This window comes from Pan troglodytes, chromosome 11 (assembly GCF_028858775.2).
Source record: "Pan troglodytes isolate AG18354 chromosome 11, NHGRI_mPanTro3-v2.0_pri, whole genome shotgun sequence".
NCBI lineage: Eukaryota > Metazoa > Chordata > Mammalia > Primates > Hominidae > Pan > Pan troglodytes.
Window position 1 is genome coordinate 5,172,390 of NC_072409.2, and position 8,202 is coordinate 5,180,591.

Sequence of the window (8,202 nt, forward strand, 5' to 3'; positions counted from 1 at the left end):
CCCACCGCCATCACTCACCAGTCAGAGCTTCACCCGCCATCATCTACCAGAGCTTTACCTGCTGCTGTCACTCACCAGTCAGAGCTTTACCCACTGTCGTGATTCACCTATCAGAGCTTCACCCACCACATCGCTCACCAATCAGAGCTTTACCTGCCATCGTCGCTCACCAATCAGAGCTTTACCCGCCATCATCACTTACCAGTCAGAGCTTCACCCACTGCTATCACTCACCAGTCAGAGCTTCACCCGCTGCCATCACTCACCAATCAGAGCTTCACCCACCGCCATCACTCACCAGTCAGAGCTTCACCTGCTGAAGGGGTGGCCAGCTGCTCCACAACCTGTGGGTGTTTCTCGTCAGGTGGGATGAGAGACTGAGAAAAGAAATAAGACACAGAGTCAAAGTATACAGAAAGAAAAGTGGGCCCAGGGGATTGGCGCTCAGCATATGGAAGACCCGCACTGGCACTGGTCTCTGAGTTTCCTCAGTATTTATTGGTCACTATCTCTACCATCTTGGACAGGGTGATGTGGCAGGACTATAGAGTAATGGTGGGGAGAGGGTCAGCAGGAAAACATATGAGCAAAGATCTCTGTGTCGTAAATAGGTTTAAGGAAAGGTGCTGTGCCTGGATGTGCACGTAGGCCAGATTTATGCTTGACTTTACACAAACATCTGAGTGCATTAAGGAGCAGTATTGCCGCCAGCATGTCTCACCTCCAGCCATAGGGAGGTTTTCTCCTATCTCAGTATTTAGAGCGTATGATCGGGTTTTACACCAAGACATTCCATTCCCAGGGACGAGCAGGAGACAGATGCCTTCCTCTTATCTCAACTGCAAAGAGGCCTTCCTCTTTCACTAATCCTCCTCAGCACAGACCCTTTATGGGTGTCAGGCTGGGGGACGGTCAGGTCTTTCCCTTCCCACGAGGCTGTATCTCAGGCTATCACATGGGGAGAAACCTTGGACAATACCTGGCCTTCCTAGGCAGAGGTCCCTGCGGCCTTCCGCAGTGTATTGTGTCTCTGGGTACTCGAGATTAGAGAATGGTGATGACTTTTACCAAGCACGCTGCCTTCAAGCACTTTTTTAACAAAGCACATCCTGCACAGCCCTAAATCCATTAAACCTTGAGTCAACACAGCACATGTCTCTGTGAGCACAGGGTTGGGGCTAGGGTTACAGATTAACAGCATCTCAAGGCAGAAGAATTTCTCTTAGTACAGAACAAAATGGAGTCTCTTATGTCTACTTCTTTCTACATAGACACAGTAACAGTCTGATCGCTCTTTCTTTCCCCCACAACCCGCCGCCATCACTCATCTGGTAGAGCTTTGCTCACCACCATCACTCACCAATCAGAGCTTCACCCGCCACCGTCACTCACTAGTCACAGCTTCATCTGCCACCATCACTCATTTATTAGAGCTTTACCCACTGCAGTCATTCACCAATCAGTGTTTGCCAACTCCCTAGAACCTTACTAGTGCCAGTGAAGTTTCTGGAAAAACAGTATGTGACATTTTTCATTTTTATAAAACCTCTAACAACTGAGCACGATGGCTGACAGGCGTGAAGTGGGAAGATCACTTAAGGCCAGGAGTTCAAGACCAGCCTGGACAACATAGTGAGACCCCCTGTCTCTACTAAAAATCAGAAAAATTAGTCAGGCATGGTGGCATGTACCTTGTAATCCCAGCAACTTGGAAGGCTGAGGTAGGAGAATTGCTTGAGCCCAGGAGTTGGAGGCTGCAGCGAGCTATGATTGCACCACTGCAGTGCAGACTGGGCAATAGACCAGACCCTGTCTCAAAAAAAGCAAAACAAAACAAAAACAATTTTGTTAAAAAATAGAAAAATATTCTCAAAGTCCAGCACGAGGCAATTGGTTAAATAGATTATGCTCCACTTCTTGCTAAAATAAGACACATTTTGGTGACAGATAGCAGCAGACAGATGGCAGCCAATCGGAGGCCTCTAAAGGGCAGCGAGGGGTGTTGCCAGGTTCCTTTAGCTTAATAAAAACCCTAATTGAGGAAGCTCTTGAGCCGTTTGCTCCAGCCACTCCCACCCTGTGAATTGTTTTCAATAAAGCTGTGCTTTCCGGGTCTTTTGTTGCTTTGTCTTTCGTTTGTTCTTTCTTTGTTCTTTCTTACTTTGTGCATTTTGTTCAGTTCTTTGTTCAACACACCAAGAACCTTGATGACTCTATCTCTGCTTGGGTCTAATCAGTTATCAAACTAGAGTCAGACTGGATCTAAACGAAACCCCCTTCCAAACAGGGGGTCACCAATTTATAGACAGCTCCTCCCGGGTCACTGAAGGAAAAAGGCACAACGGGTACTCCTTAGTTGTTGGGGAGACCTCACAGAGGTAGAGTCAGGAAGACTGCCAAATGCCTGGTCTGCCCAAACATGCGAACTCTTTGCATTAAACCAAGCCTTAAAATCCCTGCAGAATCAGGAAGGAACTATTTACGCCTACTCCAAGTATGCCTTTGGAGTAGTCCTTACCTTTGAAAAATCTGGACTCAACAAGACCTCATAAATAGTAAGGGCCAAGATCTGGTCCACAAGGAATTAATTATGCAAGCACTAGAAAATCTTCAGCTGCTGAGCCGGGCATGGTGGCTTGCACCTGTAATCCCAGCACTTTGGGAGGCCGAGGCGGGCAGATCACCTGAGGTCAGGAGTTCAAGACCAGCCTGGCCAACATGGTGAAACCGCATCTCTACAAAAATACAAAAATTAGCCGGGTGTTGTGTTGGGCGCCTGTAATCCCATCTACTTGGGAGGCTGAGGCTGGAGAATTGCTTGAACCTGGGAGGCGGAGGTTGCAGTGAGCCGAGATCGTGCCACTGCACTCCAGCCTGGGCAACAGAGCGAGACTTCGTCTCAATAAATGAATGAATGAAAATCTTCAGCTGCCAGAAGAAATTGCAATTGTCCATGTCCTAGGCCCCCAAACACCCATCTTTTGAAAGGTGGGGAAACAACTTCGCAGATCAGATAGCTAAACAAGCTGTCTCTTCCCAAGAGGCACCCATTTTCCATCTCACCCCTTGTCTTCCCCCTCCAGCTGTGATCCCCACCTTCTCCTGTGCAGACCAAGAGAAACTAAAGAACATAGGAGCTAACGAGAGCCCAGAGGGAAAGTGGGTAATACCAGATGGAAGGGAAATGCTGTCTAAACCCCTCATGAGAGAAATATTGTCACAGCTTCATCAGGGAACTCACTGGGGTCCTCAAGCTATGTGTGATGCAGCCCTCAGAGAGTCTATGGGTGTGTAGGGATATATACCCTTGCTAGGCAAGTGACAGATGGTTGCATAGTGTGCAGAAAAGCTAATAAGCAAACCCTTAAAGAAGCAACCTCCTGGAGGACAAAACCCAGGGTTGAGGCCATTCCAAAGTGCCCAAGTTGGCTACACTGAAATGCCCCCAGTAGGCCGCCTCAAGTATTTACTAGTAATAGTAGACCATCTCACCCACTGGGTAGAAGCCTCCCCTTCCCAAGCACAACAGCCAGTAATGTAGTCAAAGCCCTGTTGGAACATATCATGCCCAGGTTTGGACTAATAGAGAACATTGATTCAGACAATGGGACCCACTTCACTGCACACATCATTAAGGGGCTAACCTAAGCACTAGGAATAAGATGGGAATATCATATTCCCTGATCCACCCTCATCAGGGAAGGTAGAAAGAATGAATCAAACTCTAAAAAATCACCTAACCAAACTAATCTTGGAAACGCGGTTACCATGGACAAAATGCCTTCCCATTGCCTTACTAAGAATCCAAACTGCCCCTCGAAAAGATCTCGGCCTGTCCCCTTACGAAATGCTCTATGGACTGCCTTATCTAAATTCCACTACTGACCTTCCTACATTTGAAACAAAAGATCAGTTTCTAAAAAAAATGTATATTTGGTCTGTCTTCCACCCTTTCCTCCCTCAGGATTCAAGGCCTTCTAGGGCAAACTCCACCCTAGTTCGAATTCCCAGTTCACTAACACCAGCCCAGAGATCATGTCCTTATCAAAAGATGGAAAGAGGGAAAGTTCCAACCAACCTGGGAAGGACCTTATCTAATACTCCTAACCACTGAGATAGCAATCCAAAGGCCGAAAAAGGAGGGACCCACCCCTTGCAAAGTCATGGACTGTCACTCCAGGACCAACACCCTCCAAACCAATGTTCAAAAGGGTTTAATCTGTCTTTTTTTTTCTTCCTTTAGTTACCAAAGAACATCTTATCATCAATGTAACCCGATCACCCTGCCCTCAAACGATCACATTCAATGCTTGCCTTGTCATGCCCTGTGGAGACCTTTAGAGTCAAAAACAGCTAGCTTCTTCAGAAAAGTACCTCTGCCCCTCCACCCGCTTCAGACAAATCAGAAACCCTTGTGATGGACAACCACGAGCCTTCCAGGGGTTATGTTATAATTGGGGAGATGTTATCTAGACCACCCAATATCAGGGCTGGACCTCCTCAGAGGGTTGCACCGCCCTAAAACCTTACATCCACCTTACCAAAGAGTCACACCCTCAAATTGCCAAAACCACCAGTTTTCCCAAAAGTCAGAAGCCCTATGGGACAGCCCCCAAGGGCCACTCGACTTCCAGCTCTTGATGCCAATTTTACCTCATGTCTCTCATGGCAAGGGGAAAATCTGACATTCCTCGGAAACCTGATGGGATGTACTGGGCCTAAACCTTTCCAAGAGCTAACCAGTCAGTCAGCCCTAATCCATCCCCAAGCAGATGTACAGTGGTATTGTGGGGGACCAATATTGAGTACTCTGCCAAACAATTGGAGCAGCATTTGCGCTCCGATCCAATTGGCCATCCCTTTCACCTTGGCATTTCAACAACCAGACAGGAAGCAGGTAACCCAAAGGAAAAGAGAAACCCCTCACGGGTCCTTTGACCTCTCATGTTTACATAGACAGTATCGGGGTTGCACTGGGGGGTACCAAATGAATTCAAAGCTCGAAACCAAATAGCCACCAGGTTTGAGTCTGTCTTATTCTGGTGGTCCACTATAAACAAAAATGTAGACTGGATACATTATATATACTATAATCAACAGTGATTCATCAATTACACCAGAGATGCCATAAAAAGAATAGCTCAACAATTAGGCCCTACCAGCCAGATGGCCTGGGAAAACAGGATAGCCCTTGACATGATATTGGCCAAAAAAGGCGGAGTCTGTGTCATGATTGGGGTCCAATGTTGCACTTTTATCTCCAGTAACACAGCCCTGGACGGGACAATCACAAAAGCCTTACAAGTCTTACCACCCTAGCAAATGAATTAGCCGAGAACTCTGGAATAGATGACTCCTTTACAGGTGTCACGGAGAAATGGTTTGGAAAATGGAAGGGACTCATGACCTAAATCTTTACCTCCCCTGCAACAGTTACAGGTGTACTCATCCTTGTGGGCTGCTGTATCATACCTTGTATTCGTGGGTTAACCCAAAGGCTCATAGAAGCAGCTCTCACAAAAACCTCCCCCACCTCTCCCCATCCATAGTCAGATAAGCTCTTGCTCCTAGATGATAAAGAACAACAACAGAGCCAACTCCTGTTAAATAAATTTGAAGGGGAAGAACTATAAAACAGAAGAGGGGAAATTGTTGGGACAACTAAGTTCCTCTTCAAAGATTCAACTTCCTGGCCATAACTTGGAAACAAATCCTACCCCTACAACTTTTCAAAAATCACACCTTTACCTTATTTGGGAAGGTTTAAGCCTTAGCCTGTCGGGGTCAGCTTAGATTATGCGGCCCAACCCCAGCCAATAGGGGAAGGACACAGAAACAGAAACTGCGTTACCCCAGCCAATAGGGGAAGGACACAGAAACAGAAACTGCGTTAGGGATAAAAACCCCTTCCCTCCTTTGTTCAGTGTGCTCTTGGGATTGTAACAGGCACAAGCAGCACCCTTCTACAGAAGTAAAAGTGACTTGCTGAGAAATTTTCTAAGTGTGGGTTTCTTTTCACTACACCGAGCACTTGTTTCCAACACATGCAAACCAGAATGGAGGTCTCCCTGGACCTGGGTTTGGGCCACAAGCTTGCAAGACCTTGGGCAAGACTGTTCCCTCTTCTGAACCAAGTCCTTCCCTGGCCCAGCCGCTTGTGAGTAACACATCGGTTTCATGCTTACACCTCCTGGTCTGACCGGGCTCTCCTTTGCAGAGCCTTTTATTCCTTCCCTTCCTCTGAACACTGGCTGGCTGCTTTCAGGGAAGAAGTTCAGGGCAGTGGCAGGGAGCTCCTTGAACATCGCCATGACAAATGTTTTATGGAAACAGTGAGCTGATGGGACGAGGGGTGGGGGCTAGAAAGTCAGCCAAAAGGTGTGAGAACCCGGACTAGCCCCCAGCCCTGAACATGGCAGGCCACTGTGCCATGGTAGGGGAGTGAAAGTTTCCCTCTGCTCTTCTTAGGGTTCCAGCTGGGGCTCCTTACAAAAGAGAAAAACAGTTCATTAATGCATGTAGTGCACCTCACTGAAGAAGCTTCAACAAAAAGCAACTCAGAACAGTGACTTAGAACTGGGTTATGGAGCAACTTCAACAAAGAATAATCAACGTGTGGGGAAATGACAGGACCCAGGAGAGCGGTTTTAGGCTTCCAAGTTTGGGAAACCGGCAAGGTGAGTATTGGGAGGAAACTAAGGCGGAAGTTTCATTCACAGAGCCCTAGGGTGCCTTCTTTCCTCTGGCTGATGCGTCTCTCTCCTATAATTTCCATCCTGCCTCAGACAGCAGAGGGACAGGGCAGAGAGAGATTTCCCTGCTTCTGCTGCATCTTAGTTGCCTTCAACTCAAGATAATTTCTGAGGCTCATTTTGGAGTGACATATTCTGGTGTCCTTCACGGTACAGGGCACAGCCTCAGAGGACCAGATCCACAGCTGATCACTGAGCTCTTCCATGTGCCAGGCCCATCCAGGGAGAACACTCAGCCCCACAAACAGGGCAGGTGGCACCAGGATGCTGGGCGGCAGCCTAACCCTCAGCTCATGGGTGGGTGGAGTGGAGAGCACCCTCCCCATGTGGGGCTCCCTGGTCGTGGACCTGGAGACCACCAAGGCTCTGCAGTCTCAGAAGTGGCCTGTTGGAATGGGGTCTGCAGGCAGGGAAGCCTTGGGCCAGAGTCCCTCAGGGGCAGGAACACAGCCCCCAGGCTTGTCCCACTTGTCCCTCTGAATAGTTAAGGGCTGCCCACAGGGAACTTCCCTCCCTCCCTCCCTTCCTCCCTTCCTCCCTTCCTTCCTTCCTCCCTCCCTCCCTTCTTTCCCCTTTTCTTCCTTCATCCTCCCCTTTCTTCCTTCCTTACTGTGGTAAAATACACATAACATGAAATTTACCATCTCAACTATTTAAACATGCACAGTTCCATGGTGTCGAGTTCACTCACATCGTTGTACAGCCATCACCAGCATCCATCTACAACACTCTTTTCATCTTCCCAGACTGAAACTCAACACCGTTCACAGCTCCCCATTCCCGCCTTCCCCAGGCGCCCACCATTCTCCTCTCTATTTCTACGAATTTGATGACTCCAGTCCCTCAGATATGTGGAATTGTGGCTGGGCGCGGTGGTTCACATCTGTAATCCCAGCACTTTCAGAGGCCAAGGCAGGCAAATCACCTTAGGTCAGGAGTTCTAGAACAGCCTGGCCAACATGGTGAAACCCAGTCTCTACTAAAAATACAAAAATAAGCCGGGCATGGTGGCACACATCTGTGGTGCCAGCTACTCAGGAGGCTGAGGCGGGAGAATCGCTTGAACCTGGGAGGCAGAGGTTGCAGTGAGCTGAGATCTCACCACTGCACTCCAGCCTGGGTGAGAGAGCGAGACTCTGCCAAAAAAAAAAAAAAAAAAAGTAAATAGAATCGCATGGCATTTTTCCTTGTTGGACTGGATTTTACTTAGCATAAGGCATCAAGGCTCACCCACGCTGTAGCAGGTGTCAGCGTCTCCTCCCTTTCTAGGGCTGAGAAATATTCCATCTACAGACAGACTCACTCCATGCAGCCATGACGCCTTGGTGAACACCACGGCTGCTTCCAGCTTTTGGCTATGGTGAGTTCCGTTGCTAGGAACACAGATGTGCACATGTCTCTTCCAGACCCCCTTTCAATTCCTTGGGTGTATACACAAAAGCAGGATTGC